The following is a 20,866-nucleotide window of genomic DNA, read 5'->3' as shown; positions in this document are numbered from 1 at the left end:
AGGTATTCATGCTTTATGGAAAACCAGTTGATGGAATATTGTCAAGGGCTGCACATTTCTTCCATTCCAGCTGGAAAACTGTTAAATTGTATTTTGTACACATTTTATATTGTGTTTTTCACACTTATTGAAGGAGTATAAGCCTCTGCTTCAAAACCTGTTTTCGACGTTATTGATATGTAGGATATTCTTGCACAACCCAACCACCATGATTGAAGTGACAATTATGGAAACAAATTCATATTATTCCAAAAAAGAGAGAAATATAAATTGTTATCTACTTTAACGAAAAGGAAGGGATATTTTTGAAATTTTTGAAAGTGCAATTTCTTGGAATGGAGATTCATTTGATGTAATATTAAAAAAATCCAGTTCTGACAATCAAAGCATCTTGTATTCAGACTAGTGCCTGTGCTGGCCATTATCTGATTATAGTATGACCTTCCCACTCCTCTCCACCCTGGCCTTCACTGTGACCTGAACTTGATATTGACCCAGATTTTGCAGGCGGTGGTGAAGCAAGGGAGCTTGGCATTGGCCTTGACAAAAGTTGCCCACAAAGATCTAGCTATCTCTGCAGCATGGATATCACCTTTTCTGATGTTAACTTGAATCTGGTGCCAAATTAAGGGGATCTCTAGGCATTCAGCAACAGTGATGTCATCAAGCAGAGTAAGCAGCCAATCCTTTTGTAGAATTCTCACAGACAGCAAACCAGGAAGTGAAAAGAACTGATTATGCTTCACTCTCTTTAATATTATTTTACAGAGAGCAAAATAAAGATTGGGACATACACATGTCACAGCTAAGATCACAGCTGACATAATTAACAAACTTTAAAAAAAGCTTTTTTTAAAAAATGTGTATTTCTTAAGCATAGTGGAGACATTTGACATTCCACAAATATAAAAATTAGTTTTTTTCAGTGCCAGAGAGATTGTTCAGCAGTAATTGTGAACTTAACACGCCATTAAAAACTCAGTTACACCTCATTCAACAAAGTGTGACTTTTTCAAGGATTTTTACAGCAAGAGTAACAACGTAAAAGTGAAAATTGTCCTCAGTTTAATGATTTCTAATTGATTGCAATCTGTGGGGACAACAGCACAGCCTATGGAGAAGCATAAAATCACTGACAACAACTTTGTACGTGTAGATCCCAGAAGTTGCTGCCAATTTCAACGATGGAGAGTGGGGGGGCGGTTGCAAATGACAGTGAACGCTAACAGTTTCACTGTCATTACCACTGCAAAATTCAGCTAATATGTCCTACATGCATGCCCTCATGTGAACTCTTCTAATTTCACTTTTACATTTGTGGATTGAGAAACACTTGAGTGTTATGAGGTCGGATGTGAATTATTGCACTATTCTACGAACAACAAATAATATACAGAGTAACAATTAAAGTAATTTCACTCCATTCACCTAATCACATCTATGTCCAAAAGAAATTTTTCCTCCTGTCCCTTCTATGGCTGATGTACTTGCTTTGGCATTACTTCCTCACTGATGACTGTATTATTAGCCGATATTTCATCCTGAGCTCACATTAATAGAATTATCTCCTCCGTAAGAGGTGTGGCTGGTTTGTTAAGCTGTCTGAGATAAGATAACAAATTGCTTAATGGCCACAGTTGTCATGGACAACAATAGGATAGTTAGTTCATTATCACATCAAATTCTCCTCGATATCAGCATTTTCTAAACGGTTGCAAATTCACCTGATTTTAAAAGGTAATACTTAAACATAACTCATTCCTAAATACTCATTAGGAAATGATCAAAATCCCAAAATGTAACAATGATTTACCTGCAATAATGATGCTTTAATAGCTCACAAGAAACAACTGAACCATTTAACTGGCTGCAAATGTCAGGGTTTGCTAATCCAGTTGTGCACTGTGCAATTAGTCAGGGAAATCTTACCAACAGTAGTGGAAATATCATTTTACCAGCCAAGCATTTCAGGTTCTTATGAGCTCTTGATTCAACAGCACAAAGAATGTTTTCATGAAGGAAGACAGCCCTCAAATATGAAGAAAAGGAGGTAAGTGTGGTGTTGTGGACTTAAATTATTAAGTGATGTTAACAAGTAGAAGGACCTATAAGAAAGCAAGGTAAAAGTTGTATAACATAAGACATGAATATATAGTGGCAGCATAGGCAGATGGATGATGATAGTTGTAAAAGATATATACGAAATGATGCAAAGACTTAAAAAAGTTAACAAGCATGTTAACAAGTATGGTATTAGTATTAAAAGTGAAACTACCAGGAAAATGAAAATTACATGATGTATTGCATGATACTGTGTATTGCAGGGAGAATTTCTCATGCATCCTGATAGTGCTGATTGAGTTGTATGAAGAGACATATCTTTGTTTGTCAGTACCAAACCAAGACTGATATGGCAACATTTTTCTATCAGGAGTCATTTGCCTTCTATCACAGAGTGACAAAAGGTAGTATTGTAGTATGAGGAGCACACTGCCATGTCCGATGAGTGAAATCGTGATGAAATGGTTGGTTGCATCGCTGGCTCACTAAGCACATGATATAGCAATTTGCACTTCTGTTCAACAGGGCGCAGACACAATAGGAACATTTCTTATGAATGCATCCTTTATAGTGCCAGTTGTCACCTAAGTAAAATACTCACTTTATAATTGGACTGCCAAGCTGTGGAATGCTGCATGAGTTTTCCATCAGAAAGAAAGAAAGAAAGTAAGTCTTGCCTTTATATAGCACCTTACATGATCTCCGAATGTCCTAAAGAGCTTTACAGCCGATTTGAACTGCAGTAACTCTTTACTTGTGCCTTGTAGATGATGGAAAGGCAGTGAGGAGTCAGGGGTGAATTATTCGCCACGGAATACCCAACCTCCAACTTGCTCTTTTAACTGAAGTATTTATGGGGCTAATCCAGTTACGTTTCTGGTCAATGGTGACTCCCAGGATGTTGCTGGTGGCGGGTTTGATGATGGTAATGCCATTAAATGGCAAGGGGAGGTGGCTAGATTATTTCTTGTTGGAGATGGCCATTGCCTGGTACTTGTGCGGTGTGGACTGCTTCATTATCTGGGGAGTTGTGAATGGTACTGAACACTATGTAATCATCAGAGAACATCCACACTTTTGACCTTATGATGGAGGGGACGTCACTGATGAAGCAGCTAAAAATGCTTGGACCTAGGTCCTTGCCCTGGGGAACTCCTACAGCAATGTCCTGGGGCTGAGATGATTGGTCTCCAATAACCACAGACATCTTCCTTTGCACTAAGTATAACTTTAGCCAGTGGAGAGTTTCCCCCCGATTTCTATTGACTGCAATTTTACTAGGGCTCCTTGCTTCCACACTCAATTAAATGGTGCTTTGACGTTAAGGGCAGTCACTCTTACCTCACCTCTGGATTTCAGTTCTTTTGTCCCTGTTTGGCCCAAGGCTGTAATGAGATTTTGAGCTGAGTGTCCTGGTGGAACCCACACTGAGCATCGGTGAGCAGGTTATTGGTAAGTACTATTTGGTAGCATTGTCGATGACACCTTCCATTACTTTACTGATGATTGAGAGTAGACTGATGGGGGCAGTAATTGGCTGGATTGGATTTGTCCTGCTTTTTTTGGATGCAACATATGTGAGCAATTTTCCACATTATTGAGTTGATATCAGTGTCATAGCTGTACTGGAATAGCTTGGCTACATGCACAGCTAGTTCTGGAGCACAAGCCGGGATGTTGTCAGGGCCGAGAATCTTTGCTGTGTGCAGTGTACTCAGCTGTTTCTTGCTATCACATAGAGTGAATCAAATTGGCAGAAGATTAGTATCTGTGATGGTGGGGACCTCAGGACGAGCCCAAGATGGATCATCCACTCGACACTTCTGGCTGAAGATTGTTGCAAATCCTTCAGCCTTGTCTTTTGCACTGACATGCTGAGCTTCCCCATCATTAAGGATGGGAATGTTCATGGACCTTCCTCTTCCTGTTAGTTGTTTAATTTTCCACCAACATTCACAAGTGGCTATGGCAGGTTGCAGGGTTTTGATCTGATCTGTTGGTTGTGGTATCACTTAGCTCTGTCTATATCATGTGCTTCCACTTTTTAGAATGCATGTAATCCTATGTTGTACCTTCACTGGATTGGAACCTCATTTTTAGGTATGCCAGGTGCTGCTGCTGGCATGCTCTTCAACATTTCTCATTGAACCAGGGATGACCCAAATTTTCAAATCCTCTCTGGCCACAGGAGAGGTACCAGAGGACTGGAAGACAGCGAACGTGGTACCATTATTCAAGAAGGGTAGTAGGGACAAACGAGGTAATGACAGGCCGGTGAGACTAACATCAATGGTTCGGAAAATATTTTATTCTATTTAGAGATACAGCACTGAAACAGGCCCTTCGGCCCACCGAGTCTGTGCCGACCATCAACCACCCATTTATACTAATCCTACACTAATCCCATATTCCTACCACATCCCCACCTTCCCTATATCCCCCTACCTATACTAGGGGCAATTTACAATGGCCAATTTACCTATCAACCTGCAAGTCTTTGGCTGTGGGAGGAAACCGGAGCACCCAGCGAAAACCCACGTAGTCACAGGGAAAACTTGCAAACTCCACACAGGCAGTACCCAGAACAGAACGCGGGTCGCTAGAGCTGTGAGGCTGCGGTGCTAACCACTGCGCCACTGTGCCGCCCTATTCTGAAGGACAGGATTAATCTCCACTTGGAGAGGCAGAGATTAATCAGAGATAGTCAGCATGGCTTTGTCAGGGGGAGATCGTGTCTAACTAACTTGATTGAATTTTTCGAGGAGGTGACTAAATGTGTCGATGAGGGTAAAGGAGTAGATGTAGTATGCATGGATTTCAGTAAGGCTTTTGATAAGGTCCCACATGGGAGATTGGTTAAGAAGGTAAGAGCCCGTGGGATCCAGGACAATTTGGCAAATTGGATCCAAAATTGGCTTAGTGACAAGAGGCAGAGGGTGATGGTCGAGGGCTGTTTTTGCAATTGGAAGCCTGTGAGCAGTGGTGTAGCACAGGGATTGGTGCTGGGACCATTTCTGTTTGTAATGTACATTAATGATTTAGACGTGAAAATAGGAGGTATGATCAGTAAGTTTGCAGATGACACGAAAATTGGTGGTGTTGTAAATAGTGAGGAGGAAATCCTTAGATTACAGGGAGATATAGATGGGCTGGTAAGATGGACGGAGCAGTGGCAAATGGAATTTAAACCTGAAAAGTGTGAGGTAATGCATTTTGGGAGGACTAACAAGGCAAGGGAATATACAATGGATGGTAGGACCCTAGGAAGTACAGAAAGTCAGAGGGACCTTGGTGTAATTGTCCATAGATCACTGAAGGCAGCAGCACAGCTAGATAAGGTGGTTAGGAAGGCATATTGGATACTTGCCTTTATTAGCTGAGGCATAGAATATAAGAGCAGGGAGGTTATGATGGCGCTATATAAAATGCTAGTTATGCTACAGCTGGAGTACTGTGTACAGTTCTGGTCACCACACTATAGGAAGGATGTGATTGCACTGGAGAGGGTGCAGAGGAGATTCACCAGGATGTTGCCTGGGCTGGAGCATTTCAGCTATGAAGAGAGACTGAAAAGGCTAGGGTTGTTTTCCTTGGAGCAGAGAAGGCTGAGGGGGCACATGATTGAGGTGTACAAGATTATGAGGGGCATTGATAGGTTAGATAGGCCATAAGGGCATTAGTGAACCAGATGGGTTTGTACAACAATCTGATAGTTTCACTGTTACAGTTGCTGATACTAGCTTTTTATTGGAATAAATCAACTGAATTTATATTCCCCAGTTGCTCTGGTGGGGGATTTCAACTCATATCTCTAGATCATTAGTCCCGGCCTCTGGGTTACTAATCCAGTAACATAACCACTCTGCTACCATACCCACTACCATGTTTGCCTGGAAACTGGGAAAATTCCTCTCATGGTTGTAGTACCATAGGATCTTTTATATCCATCTGAGAAGGCAGACAGGACATTGGTTTAATGTTTCACCTGAAAGATGGCACCTCCATTAGTGAGGCAGTCTCAGTATTAAACTGAAGTGTCAGGCGAGATTTTGCACTGAAGTCTTTGGAGCCTGACTTGAAACCATAACCTTTTCACTCAGAGGCAAGAGTACTACCACTGAGCTACAGCTGACACCTTGCAACAAATCTTTTTTCATTTTTTTCCAATTTTTGCTAATATTCATCAATCTACTTTGAAGGAATAAATATCCTCAGAGCAGTGCGAATGAGAGTCAATAGTGCATTAGTGACTCTTCTCTGGTTCCACTATTGTTTGCTTGTCTTTAATTTTTCACTAAAATTAGACAAAGCTGAAATCTCAGCTCCTGTGTGTTGATGTAGGAGTGAGAACTTTTTGTGTTTAACCTCGTTCCTACAGTGTGTTGTGCAAAACAAAAAAAAAATCCTTCTGTGATGACAGGCTATAAATAGATTGGAGGCATCAGTTGCCTAAACAAATAGGTCCACGTGAAACATAACCTAGGAATTTATGTTGATTTAACATTTGTTTTTCACATTAAGATTTATCCATCTGGATTTTATTTTGAGGGGAAGAAAAGAGGTGGATTAATAGTTTAACCGTGGCTGTAACTGAGGGTACTGCACCTGTCATTCCCTTCTTGTCAGTCATCTAACTGTCTGACATTGGTTGAGTATTGTGTTACACAAGATTTGGATGTGTGGTCAAATGGTCTTCCAGAAATGAACAAAGCAAACAATGCCTTTCTGTTCTCTGTACAGTACTTGGATTGAAAATACAACTTCATATTCTGACAGGTGCTATTCTTGTTATTCTTCACATAATGGCATGTAAGGTGGATTTGTGTGATGTTGTTCTGATATGTATCCAAGTGTTCATGAATAAAAAACAAGAATTGCTCATGTGTATGCAAAGAGTGTCCTACACCTTTTCAGTAGAAAATCTGGTCTGGGTCTTATGTTTCAGGAAATATGCTTGAGCTATACAGACTGACAATGCAGTCCTGGCACTGTGGTAGTGGGGCTGCTTGTTTCTGGGTGCTGAATGTAATTAATATTAGAATATTAGAATATTACAGCGCAGTACAGGCCCTTCGGCCCTCGATGTTGCGCCGATCATCTGACCTACACTATTCCATTTACATCCATATGTCTATCCAATGACCACTTAAATGCCCTTAAAGTTGGCGAGTCTACTACTGTTGCAGGCAGGGCGTTCCACGCCCCAACTACTCTCTGCGTAAAGAAACTACCTCTGACATCTGTCCTATATCTTTCACCCCTCAACTTAAAGCTATGTCCCCTCGTGTTTGCCATCCTCATCCGAGGAAAAAGACTCTCACTATCCACCCTATCTAACCCTCTGATTATCTTGTATGTCTCTATTAAGTCACCTCTCCTCCTCCTTCTCTCTAACGAAAACAACCCCAAGTCCCTCAGCCTTTCCTCGTAAGACCTTCCTTCCATACCAGGCAACATCCTAGTAAATCTCCTCTGCACCCTTTCCAAAGCTTCGACATCCTTCCTATAATGCGGTGACCAGAACTGCACGCAATACTCCAGGTGCGGCCTCACCAGAGTTTTGTACAGCTGCATCATGACCCCGTGGCTCTGAAACTCGATCCCCCTACTAATAAAGGCTAACACACCATATGCCTTCTTAACAGCCCTATTAACCTGGGTAGCAACTTTCAGGGATTTATGTACCTGGATACCAAGATCTCTCTGCTCATCTACACTACCAAGAATCTTCCCATTAGCCCAGTACTCTGCATTGCTGTTACTCCTTCCAAAGTGAATCACCTCACACTTCTCCGCATTAAACTCCATTTGCCATCTCTCAGCCCAGCTCTGCAGCCTATCTATGTCCCTCTGTACCCTACAACACCCTTCGACACTATCCACAACTCCACCGACCTTCGTGTCATCCGCAAATTTACTAACCCACCCTTCTACACCCTCATCCAGGTCGTTTATAAAAATGACAAACAGCAGTGGCCCCAAAACAGAACCTTGCGGTACACCACTAGTAACTAAACTCCAGGATGAACATTTGCCATCAACCACCACCCTCTGTCTTCTTTCAGCTAGCCAATTTCTGATCCAAAGCTCTAAATCACCTTCAACCCCATACTTGCGTATTTTCTGCAATAGCCTACCGTGGGGAACCTTATCAAACGCCTTACTGAAATCCATATACACCACATCCACGGCTTTACCCTCATCCACCTGTTTGGTCACCTTCTCGAAAAACTCAATAAGGTTTGTGAGGCACGACCTACCTTTCACAAAACCGTGCTGACTATCGCAAATGAACTTATTCTTTTCAAGATGATTATAAATCCTGTCTCTTATAACCTTTTCCAACATTTTACCCACAACCGAAGTAAGGCTCACAGGTCTATAATTACCAGGGCTGTCTCTACTCCCCTTCTTGAACAAGGGGACAACATTTGCTATCCTCCAGTCCTCCGGCACTACTCCTGTCGACAATGACGACTTAAAGATCAACAACAACGGCTCTGCAATCTCCTCCCTGGCTTCCCAGAGAATCCTAGGATAAATCCCATCTGGCCCAGGGGACTTATCTATTTTCACTCTTTCCAAAATTGCTAACACCTCCTCCTTGTGAATCTCAATCCCATCTAGCCTAGTAGGCTGTATCTCAGTAATCTCCTCGGCAACATTTTCTTTCTCTACTGTAAATACTGACGAAAAATATTCATTTAACGCTTCCCCTATCTCCTCTGATTCCGCACACAACTTCCCACTACTATCCTTGATTGGCCCTGTTCTAACTCTTATCATTCGTTTATTCCTGATATACCTATAGAAAGCCTTAGGGTTTTCTTTGATCCTATCCGCCAATGACTTCTCGTGTCCTCTCCTTGCTCTTCTTAGCCCTCCCTTTAGATCCTTCCTGGCTAGCTTGTAACTCTCAAGCGCCCTAACTGAGCCTTCACGTCTCATCCTAACATAAGCCGCCCTCTTCCTCTTGACAAGCGCTTCAACTTCTTGAGTAAACCACGGCTCCCTTGCTCGACAACTTCCTCCCTGCCTGACAGGTACATACTTATCAAGGACACGCATTAGCTGCTCCTTGAATAAGCTCCACATTTCGTTTGTGCCCATCCCCTGCAGTTTCCTTCCCCATCCTACACATCCTAAATCTTGCCTAATCGCGTCATAATTTCCTTTCCCCCAGCTATAATTCTTGCCCTGCGGTATATACCTGTCCCTGCCCATCGCTAAGGTAAACCTAACCGAATTGTGATCACTATCGCCAAAGTGCTCACCTACATCTAAATCAAACACCTGGCCGGGTTCATTACCCAGTACCAAATCCAATGTGGCATCGCCCCTGGTTGGCCTGTCCACATACTGTGTCAGAAAACCCTCCTGCACACACTGGACAAAAACAGACCCATCTAAAGTACTCGAACTATAGTATTTCCAGTCAATATTTGGAAAGTTAAAGTCCCCCATAACCACTACCCTGTTACTCTCGCTCCTGTCGAGAATCATCTTCGCTATCCTTTCCTCTACATCTCTGGAACTATTCGGAGGTCTATAGAAAACTCCCAACAGGGTGACCTCTCCTCTCCTGTTTCTAACCTCGGCCCAGACTACCTCAGTAGACGAGTCCTCAAACGTCCTTTCTGCCGCTGTAATACTTTCCTTGATTAACAATGCCACACCCCCCCCTCTTTTACCCTCTTCTCTGTTCTTTCTGAAACATCTAAATCCCGGAACCTGCAACATCCATTCCTGCCCCTGCTCTACCCATGTCTCCGAAATGGCCACAACATCAGGATCCCAGGTACCAACCCATGCTGCAAGCTCACCCACCTTATTCCGGATGCTCCTGGCGTTGAAGTAGACACACTTTAAACCAAGTTCTTGCTTGCCAGTGCCCTCTTGTGTCCCTGTAACCTTATCCCCTACCTCACTACTCTCAACAGCCTGTACACTGGCACTGCAATTTAGGTTCCCATTCCCCTGCAGAGCTCTTAGTTGACTTCACACTATAATAGCAGGCCATCTCATTTACAATATGTCACAATGTTCACAGATGTGCACGATGGTCAGGAAGCACAATGGGATCAAAGGGCAGTTTATCTGATGTCAGCAGCTCTTAAAGGACTGCTGGTTACCCTTAAAATTGGGAGATATGACTGGAGCCCACAAGTTAGAATGGCACTATTCCAGGATGCAGCTTTGGAAGCACTGCTGTCGGAAGTGTAGTATAGGAACATCCTTGACTGAAGAACAGCACCGAAGGTAGCCTGCATGGAGGTAGCTAATGAGTTATTGCTATGAAAAGGTGCATGATCCTGGAAGCAAGTGAGGAAGATATTTGCTGAAGCATTAAAGAGAACAAATGCACAAACCCTGGCAACTGTTCACATACTGTTGCCTGCTGCTGCATTTAGCCTGTGGCCTGTTTAATATGGCATGCAGCCAATACGATGTACCTGCTTGTTCAGGAAATCATTTAAGGTGGGTACTGGCTAGACATTTGGGTGATACACATCATTTCCCATATTTCTCATTCCAATGCATACATTATGAAGGCTCCACATAATCTAAGAGCTTCAACACTGATTCATGATGTCAAGCCAATAGGAGGAGCATGAAAGGACAAGGTCAAAGTCCCCTCCACCCCCAACCCCTCTCACCCCAAATCATGGGAGGTACCATGTTCTGCCTATTCTTCATTGTTTCCCTATTCAGTTACTTCCTCACACAAGTACACACACTGCAGCATATCTTATGTAAACCTTGTTTCAAGGAGAGTCCTATTGATGGTGTAAGAAAATATATTCTTCTTCAATTCTTCAGTAGTTGTCAAAGAGAAAAAGGTGGCAGAGCCCATTGTCTGCCCTAAATTGAGAACTTTATAGAATTCTACATTGTTCACTCCTACAGCGTAGATTTATCCACTCTACAGGGTTAAGTTAATGAGTCACAGGTAGAAGCACTTGATGAATCACTGAGAGTGAGGAAGAACAAGCAGCCCAATTTGCTGCCCAAAGAACAAACTTTCAGCTGTTGAACTTAGGGATTCAGACCACACTGAGACCTACCTACAATTGCCATTTGATAGATCAGAATCAGTGCTTCATGCAGTAATTTGATGGTGTGCCTGAAAAGTTTGTGAACATCTATTGATGAATCCACAACATGGAGTATGGATAAGTTCCAAACAGATATACTGTTCTTCATAACTACCTAAAGGAGCTTCACACCACCATGGAGAGCATGGCTACTCCAGGGCCTCCACAGCTGAATGAATGTACTGAGTGGGTTGAGTGACATTAAGCCACAATTCACAGCAGTCTACTGTTCTAAATTTACCATATTATGTAATCTGATTGAGGCACCCATAATGCAGAGCCAGTTTCAACCAATGATGCAAGAGGATCCTAACCAGGACCCAGAATAGCAGTCTGCAAAACCAAATGTTTCATAAGAACATAAGAAATAGGAGCAGGAGTAGGCAAGTTGGTCCCTCAAGCCTGCTTGGCCATTTAATAAGATCATGGCTGATCTGATTGTAGCCTCAACTCCACTCTCCTATCTTCCCCTCATGACCCTTGACTCCTTTGTGGGTCAAAAATTTGTCCAACTCAGCCTTGAATATATTCAGTGACTCAGCCTCTACTGCTCTCTGGGGAAGAGAATTCCAAACAAAAACAAGAAATGCTGGATTCACTCAGCAGGTCTGGCAGCATCTGTGGAAAGAGAAGCAGAGTTAATGTTTCGGGTCAGTGACCCTTCTTCGGAACTGACAAATATTAGAAAAGTCACAGATTATAAACAAGTGAGGTGGGGGTTGGGCAAGAGATAACAAAGGAGAAGGTGCAGATTGGACCAGGCCACATAGCTGACCAAAAGGTCACGGAGCAAAGGCAAACAATATGTTCATGGTGTGTTGAAAGACAAAGCATTAGTACAGATTAGGTGTGAATATATTGAATCTTGAACAGCAGCAAGTGCAAACCTGAAGAAAAACAACCTGAAAAAAAACAGTGGGTAAGCAAACTGAACAAACTAAGATGAAATGAAATAAATGCAAAAAAAATTGTAAAAAATGTAAAAAGGAATGTAAAAAAAAGGAAGAAAAAATAACTAAAGATGACTAAAAATGAAAGTAAAGTGGGGGGCTGTTATGCTCTGAAATTATTGAACTCAATGTTCAGTCCGGCAGGCTGTAGTGTGCCTTTTCGGTAGATGAGATGCTGTTCCTCGAGCTTGCGTTGATGTTCACTGGAACACTGCAGCAATCCCAGGACAGAGATGTGAGCATGAGAGCAGGGGGGAGTGTTGAAATGGCAAGCAACCGGAAGCTCGGGGTCCTGCTTGCGGACTGATCCGTAATGTAAGAGAATTCCAAAGATTGACGACCCTCTCAGAGAAGAAATTCCTCTTCGTCTCCGTCTTAAAAGAGAGACGCCTTATTTTGAAACTGTGCGCCCTAGTTCTAGATTCCCCCACGAGGAGAAACATCCTCTCAGCATCTACCCTGTCAAGCCCCCACAGAATCCTATATGTTTCACTAAGTTCACCTCTCATTCTTCTAAACAATGAGTATCGGCCCAACCTGCTGAGCCTTTCCTTATAAGATAACCCCTTCAACCCAGGAATCAAACTAGTGAACCTTCTCTGAATTGCTGTGAATGCTAGTATATTTTGCCTGAGATAGGGAGACCAAAATTGTATGCAGTACTCTAGGTGCGGTCTCACCAGTGCCCTGTACAGTTGTAGCAAGGCTTTCCTACTTTTATACTCCATTCCCCTTGCAATAAATACCAACATTCCATTTGCCTTCCTAATTACTTACTGTACCTGAATGCTAACTTTTTATGATTCATGTACGAGGACACCAGATCCCTTTGTACTGATGCATTCTGCAGTCTCTCTCCATGTAGATAATGTTCTGCTTTTCTATTCTTCCTGCAAAGTGGGCAACCTCATATTTTCCCACATTGTGCTCCATCTGTCAAATTTTTGCCCACTCAATCTCTCTTTGCAGACATTTTGGGTCCTCCTCACAACTTGCTTTCTCACCTACCTTTGTATCAATTGGAATCTAGTCAGATGGTAAAACTGTAGAAGGCTTTTGTTGTTGCTGGATGGTTTCAATGGGGAATTATTGAAGCTCCTTGCCCAGGTAAACAACACATTCATAAGCTGCTACCCCCCACTTCACTGTTGCTTCAAAATAACCAATGGCAAAAGAGTCAAAGCAGCAGACCACTTGCAGTGCCACATCTGTCTTGAAATGTTTTCAAGGTCTGGCTGCACGAATGTGTAATTCTGTTCTGACCTCCATTCAGAATTGTAATGTAAGCAAATGGATCACCTTGGGCAAGTCCATGTACAATTACTATGTTCAGTATACCTGGAAGGGCAATTCTCAGAGTTGGTGCTCCCAGCGTAGAGCCTTCCTTGGTAGATATGCATTTTGGGAATTAGGGGGCATGCTTTCCACATCATTCCATCCATTCATTGTAAAGATGAAAAACCAGGAGGAGACAGCTCCCAAACTTAGAAATCATAGAATCATAGAATGATACAGCACAAAAAAGGCCATTTGGTCCATTGTGCCTTCTGAAACAGCTGTCTAATCAATCCCATTCCCCTGCTCTTTTCCCATAACCCTGCCAAATGTTCTCCTTCACGTATTTATCCAATTCCCCTTTGAAAGTTATAATTGAATCTGGTTCCACCACCTCTCAAGCAGTGCATTCCAGATCATAACAACTTGCAGTGTAAGCATTTCTTTTAACCTCATGTTGCCTCTTTGGCAATTAACTCTGTGTCCCCGGTTACTGACACTTTGCCAGTGTAAAAAACGTTTCTCCTTATTTACTCTATTAAATCCCTTCATGATGTTGAACACCTCTATCAAATCTCCCCTTAACCTTCTCTGCTGTGAGAAGAACAACCCCAGTTTCTCTAGTCTCGCCACCTAACGGAAATATTTCATCCTTGGTACCATTCTAGTAAATCTCGTTTGCTAATATGTCACACAGAAAAAATTTCCATTGATAAAAATTAACATGTACGATTTAAAAAATGGAAAGGTCTTTAAGTCCACAAGGGGTTAACTTTTATTATTCTTGAGGGATTTCTTTACCCACACAATTTAGCCTTTGATATCACTGAGTCTGCAAAGGTATTGGCACTGGCCTAGTTTACAACTGCATTTTTATTTTGAATGGCCTATTTAGGTATATTTCCTTTAATCTATCAAAAACAAAATCTCTAAGTCCATCCTTTGACACCACAGAATTTTCAGACTGATTCTTTTGAATTTATTTATGTGTTGCAAGGAAAGTCTTCTAGAGGCAAACAAATCTGAGGCCCAGTTTTCTCTTTGAGTAAACTCCAAATTCACATCTAGATTTCTACACATCTCAGCATTTCCTCCCTTTAGTGTATTTCTAAATAATTTCAAACAGGAGAAGGGAGGAAGAGGTACTCCCTAGATAAGGCTTCATCTTGAAATTATTTTTTAAAAGCTGTAAGTGAAAAAAGTGAAAGTTAAGAGTGAATTGACTTCATATAGTACAAACGAATCAATACACTCCCTTTTTGAAGAGGTTTGTAAATGGACTCTTGCAATGGCACCAATTACTCCCTATGTAGTGTAGGAAAAATGCTGATAGTTTTTGGCATTGGCTGAGTTAAGGGACTTATTTCGCTTGTTTGCTAGGTGAACTGAAAGTGTATGCGTTTAATTGAATATTAGAACAACATATTAGAACTGGCATGTATTTTGTTTTTAAATACAGTATCACATTCAGTCCAGAAGTAAAGATCCAGGCTGGAATTTAATGGGGCTGCTTGGAACAGGTTTGGAGACGATGGGCGGTGGGGGGGGCGGTGGCGGTGGGGGTGGTGGTTGCGGTGCAGTGGGGTTGGAGGCCTAAAATCAGAATGCAAAATGCCAGACTGGAAGTGCAGGATCTTCACATCATTTCCAGATTTTACTGACGCCGGCCAACATGAAGGGTAAACTTCGCACTTCAACACGGTGGGAGAGCAATTAGAATTTTATGGCCAATTTCAGATTTTACTAATGGCTCATGGGAACCACAGGGCCTCAGAGCCTTGCTTGGTTAAAGGAGGTGGCAAGCAAGTGGTAGTTCAGTGATGGGTCAGCCAGCCATTGAGAGAATCAGTGTGCCATGCTGGAAAGAAACAAATCAGGGAAAGAAGGAGGCAATCTGGATAGAAGGCACATACAAGGAGAGGGGCAACCTGGTGTGGGCTTCATCCACTAAGGCTTCAGAGCCCCCATTGAGGATGTGGAGCAGCTGAGAGAGATGGGGGTCCAGGCGCTTGCAGAGGCACATTAGCAACCTCAGGACCAATGAGAGCACAAGCCGCAGGGTGAGCACGCCGAGGAAGGGTGCAGAGGCGCATGCCAACAATCACCTGCACGCAGAAAAGGTTTTCTCAGGAAACAATCTACTATCCGAAGCTCAACCATCTTCAGATGTCCGAGCGGCAGTGTCAGTGAAGACTGTGACTCTCCAGAGAGGCCGTCACTGATCTGTGTGCCATCCTGCAGGATGAGCTGAGACCCATGGGAGTTGGTGGACACCCGATACCAATCGCGCTGAAGATCAACGTGGCTCTTAACTTCTATGCCTCTGGATCTTTCCAGAAGTACACTGGGGTCATGTGTGGGATCGCCCAGTCTGCAGCACACTGGTGTATCAAGGAGGTGACCAATGCCCTCTTCAAGGGGACTGACGACTATTGCACTATTGGACCAATCCAGACAGTTAGACAAAAAGGGCCATTAGGTTCAGGGCCATTGCTGGATTCCTTCAGGTGTAAGGTGCCTTCGACTACATGCATGTGGCCATCAAGTCACCCACAGACCAGCTAGCAGTCTTCATTAGCAGAAAGAGCTTCCACTCACTCAATGTCCAACTGGTCTGTGACCACTGAAAGTCGATCCTTTAGGTGTGTGCATGGGGTTTCTGGGAAGTAGTCTTTTGCGAGGAACAGCTTTGACAGAACGAGGTGCGGAGCGAACTTACAGCTGAGCGGTCAATTTCACTTTGACAGAACGAGGTGCGGAGCGAACTTACAGCTGAGCGGTCAATTTCACTTTGACAGAACGAGGTGCGGAGCGAACTTACAGCTGAGCGGTCAATTTCAGTAAGTTACAAGTTAATCCCCTTTTGTTTCGGAGGACCAGGGGACTGCTGGGTAAGGGAAAACTATTTATTTGGGCAGTTTTAAAATCTTTTTCTTTTTGCGAGGAGCAGCTTTGACAGAACGAGGTGCGGAGCGAACTTACAGCTGAGCGGTCAATTTCACTTTGACAGAACGAGGTGCGGAGCGAACTTACAGCTGAGCGGTCAATTTCACTTTGACAGAACGAGGTGCGGAGCGAACTTACAGCTGAGCGGTCAATTTCAGTAAGTTACAAGTTAATCCCCTTTTGTTTCGGAGGACCAGGGGACTGCTGGGTAAGGGAAAACTATTTATTTGGGCAGTTTTAAAATCTTTTTCTTTTTGCGAGGAGCAGCTTTGACAGAACGAGGTGCGGAGCGAACTCACAGCTGAGCGGTCAATTTCAGTAAGTTACAAGTTAATCCCCTTTTGTTTCGGAGGACCAGGGGACTGCTGGGTAAGGGAAAACTATTTATTTGGGCAGTGGCAGTACCCGAGACACTACATGTGTAGTGTCTCCCACCCACCCTCCTCCTCTAACCAAAAAAAAAGGACTCTGGTGTGTTGATAAGGTAAGCTTTTTATTTAAAAAGTTCAGTCCGTCGGATTGCTAAGCGAACAAGTTTTGACTTTTTTTTTCGTTTGGTTTTTCAGTAGATTTGTTGGGAATCTAGAATAGTGGGAATGGAGGTAAAGGCAGTTGTATGTTCCTCCTGCAGAATGTGGGAGGTAGGGGTCGCCAAGAGTGTCCCTGCTGACTGCATCTGCGGGAAGTGCACCCAACTCCAGCTCCTCGCAGACCGCGTTAGGGAACTGGAGCTGGAGCTGGATGAACTTCGGATCATTCGGGAGGCGGAGGGGATTATTGACAGGAGTTATAGGGAGGCAGTCACACCTCAGGTAAAAGAAGTAGGTAGATGGGTTACCGTCAGGGGAAGGAAAGGGAACCAGCAGGCAGTGCAGGGATCCCCTGTGGTCGTTTCCCTCAACAACAGGTATACCGTTTTGGATACTGTTGGGGGGGACGACATTACCAGGGGTAAGCAATGGGGTGCAGGTCTCTGGCACAGAGTCTGTCCCTGTTGCTCAGAAGGGAAAGGGGAAGAGGAGCAGAGCATTAGTCATTGGGGACTCCATAGTTAGGGGAACAGATAGGAGGTTCTGTGGGAACGAGAGAGACTCACGGTTGGTGTGTTGCCTCCCCGTTGCCAGGGTACGTGATGTCTCTGATCGTGTTTTTGGGATCCTTAAGGGGGAGGGGGAGCACCCCCAAGTCATGGTCCACATAGGCACCAATGACATAGGTAGGAAGAGAGATGGGGATTTAAGGCAGAAATTCAGGGAGCTAGGGTGGAAGCTTAGAGCGAGAACAACCAGAGTTGTTATCTCTGGGTTGTTGCCCGTGCCACGTGCTAGCGAAGAGAGGAATAGGGAGAGAGAGGAGTTGAACACGTGGCTGCAGGGATGGTGTAGGAGGGAGGGTTTTGGTTTCCTGGATAATTGGGGCTCTTTCTGGGGTCGGTGGGACCTCTATAAACAGGATGGTCTTCACCTGAACCAGAGGGGTACCAATATCCTGGGGGGGAGATTTGTTAGTGCTCTTCGGGGGGGTTTAAACTAAATCAGCAGGGGAATGGGAACCTAAATTGTAGTTCCAGTGTACAGGCTGTTGAGAGTAGTGAGGTAGGGGATAAGGTTACAGGGACGCAAGAGGGCACTGGCAAGCAAGAACTTGGTTTAAAGTGTGTCTACTTCAATGCCAGGAGCATCCGGAATAAGGTGGGTGAGCTTGCAGCATGGGTTGGTACCTGGGATCCTGATGTTGTGGCCATTTCAGAGACATGGGTAGAACAGGGGCAGGAATGGATGTTGCAGGTTCCAGGATTTAGATGTTTCAGGAAGAACAGAGAAGAGGGTAAAAGAGGGGGGGGGTGTGGCATTGTTAATCAAGGAAAGTATTACAGCGGCAGAAAGGACGTTTGAGGACTCGTCTACTGAGGTAGTATGGGCCGAGGTTAGAAACAGGAGAGGAGAGGTCACCCTGTTGGGAGTTTTCTATAGACCTCCGAATAGTTCCAGAGATGTAGAGGAAAGGATAGCGAAGATGATTCTCGACAGGAGCGAGAGTAACAGGGTAGTGGTTATGGAGGACTTTAACTTTCCAAATATTGACTGGAAATACTATAGTTCGAGTACTTTAGATGGGTCTGTTTTTGTCCAGTGTGTGCAGGAGGGTTTTCTGACACAGTATGTGGACAGGCCAACCAGGGGCGATGCCACATTGGATTTGGTACTGGGTAATGAACCTGGCCAGGTGTTCGATTTAGATGTAGTTGAGCACTTTGGCGATAGTGATCACAATTTGGTTAGGTTTACCTTAGCGATGGGCAGGGACAGGTATATACCGCAGGGCAAGAATTATAGCTGGGGGAAAGGAAATTATGACGCGATTAGGCAAGATTTAGGATGTGTAGGATGGGGAAGGAAACTGCAGGGGATGGGCACAAACGAAATGTGGAGCTTATTCAAGGAGCAGCTAATGCGTGTCCTTGATAAGTATGTACCTGTCAGGCAGGGAGGAAGTTGTCGAGCAAGGGAGCCGTGGTTTACTCAAGAAGTTGAAGCGCTTGTCAAGAGGAAGAGGGCGGCTTATGTTAGGATGAGACGTGAAGGCTCAGTTAGGGCGCTTGAGAGTTACAAGCTAGCCAGGAAGGATCTAAAGGGAGAGATAAGAAGAGCAAGGAGAGGACATGAGAAGTCATTGGCGGATAGGATCAAAGAAAACCCTAAGGCTTTCTATAGGTATATCAGGAATAAAAGAATGATAAGAGTTAGAACAGGGCCAATCAAGGATAGTAGTGGGAAGTTGTGTGCGGAATCAGAGGAGATAGGGGAAGCGTTAAATGAATATTTTTCGTCAGTATTTACAGTAGAGAAAGAAAATGTTGCCGAGGAGATTACTGAGATACAGCCTACTAGGCTAGATGGGATTGAGATTCACAAGGAGGAGGTGTTAGCAATTTTGGAAAGAGTGAAAATAGATAAGCCCCCTGGGCCAGATGGGATTTATCCTAGGATTCTTTGGGAAGCCAGGGAGGAGATTGCAGAGCCGTTGTTGTTGATCTTTATGTCGTCATTGTCGACAGGAGTAGTGCCGGAGGACTGGAGGATAGCAAATGTTGTCCCCTTGTTCAAGAAGGGGAGTAGAGACAGCCCTGGTAATTATAGACCTGTGAGCCTTACTTCGGTTGTGGGTAAAATGTTGGAAAGGGTTATAAGAGATAAGATTTATAATCATCTTGAAAAGAATAAGTTCATTTGCGATAGTCAGCACGGTTTTGTGAAAGGTAGGTCGTGCCTCACAAACTTTATTGAGTTTTTCGAGAAGGTGACCAAACAGGTGGATGAGGGTAAAGCCGTGGATGTGGTGTATATGGATTTCAGTAAGGCATTTGATAAGGTTCCCCACGGTAGGCTATTGCAGAAAATACGGAAGTATGGGGTTGAAGGTGATTTCGAGCTTTGGATCAGAAATTGGCTGGCTGAAAGAAGACAGAGGGTGGTGGCTGATGGCAAATGTTCATCCTGGAGTTTAGTTACTAGTGGTGTACCGCAAGGATCTGTTTTGGGGCCACTGCTGTTTGTCATTTTTATAAATGACCTGGATGAGGGTGTAGAAGGGTGGGTTAGTAAATTTGCGGATGACACGAAGGTCGGTGGAGTTGTGGATAGTGTCGAAGGGTGTTGTAGGGTACAGAGGGACATAGATAGGCTGCAGAGCTGGGCTAAGAGATGGCAAATGGAGTTTAATGCGGAGAAGTGTGAGGTGATTCATTTTGGAAGGAGTAACAGCAATGCAGAGTACTGGGCTAATGGGAAGATTCTTGGTAGTGTAGATGAGCAGAGAGATCTTGGTGTCCAGGTGCATAAATTCCTGAAAGTTGCTACCCAGGTTAATAGGGCTGTTAAGAAGGCATATGGTGTGTTAGCTTTTATTAGTAGGGGGATCGAGTTTCGGAGCCACGAGGTCATGATGCAGCTGTACAAAACTCTGGTGAGGCCGCACCTTGAGTATTGCGTGCAGTTCTGGTCACCGCATTATAGGAAGGATGTGGAAGCTTTGGAAAGGGTGCAGAGGAGATTTACTAGGATGTTGCCTGGTATGGAAGGAAGGTCTTACGAGGAAAGGCTGAGGGCCTTGGGGTTGTTTTCGTTAGAGAGAAGGAGGAGGAGAGGTGACTTAATAGAGACATACAAGATAATCAGAGGGTTAGATAGGGTGGATAGTGAGAGTCTTTTTCCTCGGACGATGATGGCAAACACGAGGGGACATAGCTTTAAGTTGAGGGGTGAAAGATATAGGACAGATGTCAGAGGTAGTTTCTTTACGCAGAGAGTAGTAGGGGCGTGGAACGCCCTGCCTGCAACAGTAGTAGACTCGCCAACTTTAAGGGCATTTAAGTGGTCATTGGATAGACATATGGATGAAAATGGAATAGTGTAGGTCAGATGGTCGGCACAACATCGAGGGCCGAAGGGCCTGTACTGCGCTGTAATGTTCTAATGTTCTAATGTTCTAGCCATGATGCCTGCATACTTCAGCAGTCCCAGATATCACTGCTCTTCC

This window comes from Heterodontus francisci, chromosome 16, assembly GCF_036365525.1.
Source record: "Heterodontus francisci isolate sHetFra1 chromosome 16, sHetFra1.hap1, whole genome shotgun sequence".
Lineage (NCBI taxonomy): Eukaryota > Metazoa > Chordata > Chondrichthyes > Heterodontiformes > Heterodontidae > Heterodontus > Heterodontus francisci.
This window is presented reverse-complemented; position numbering follows the sequence as displayed.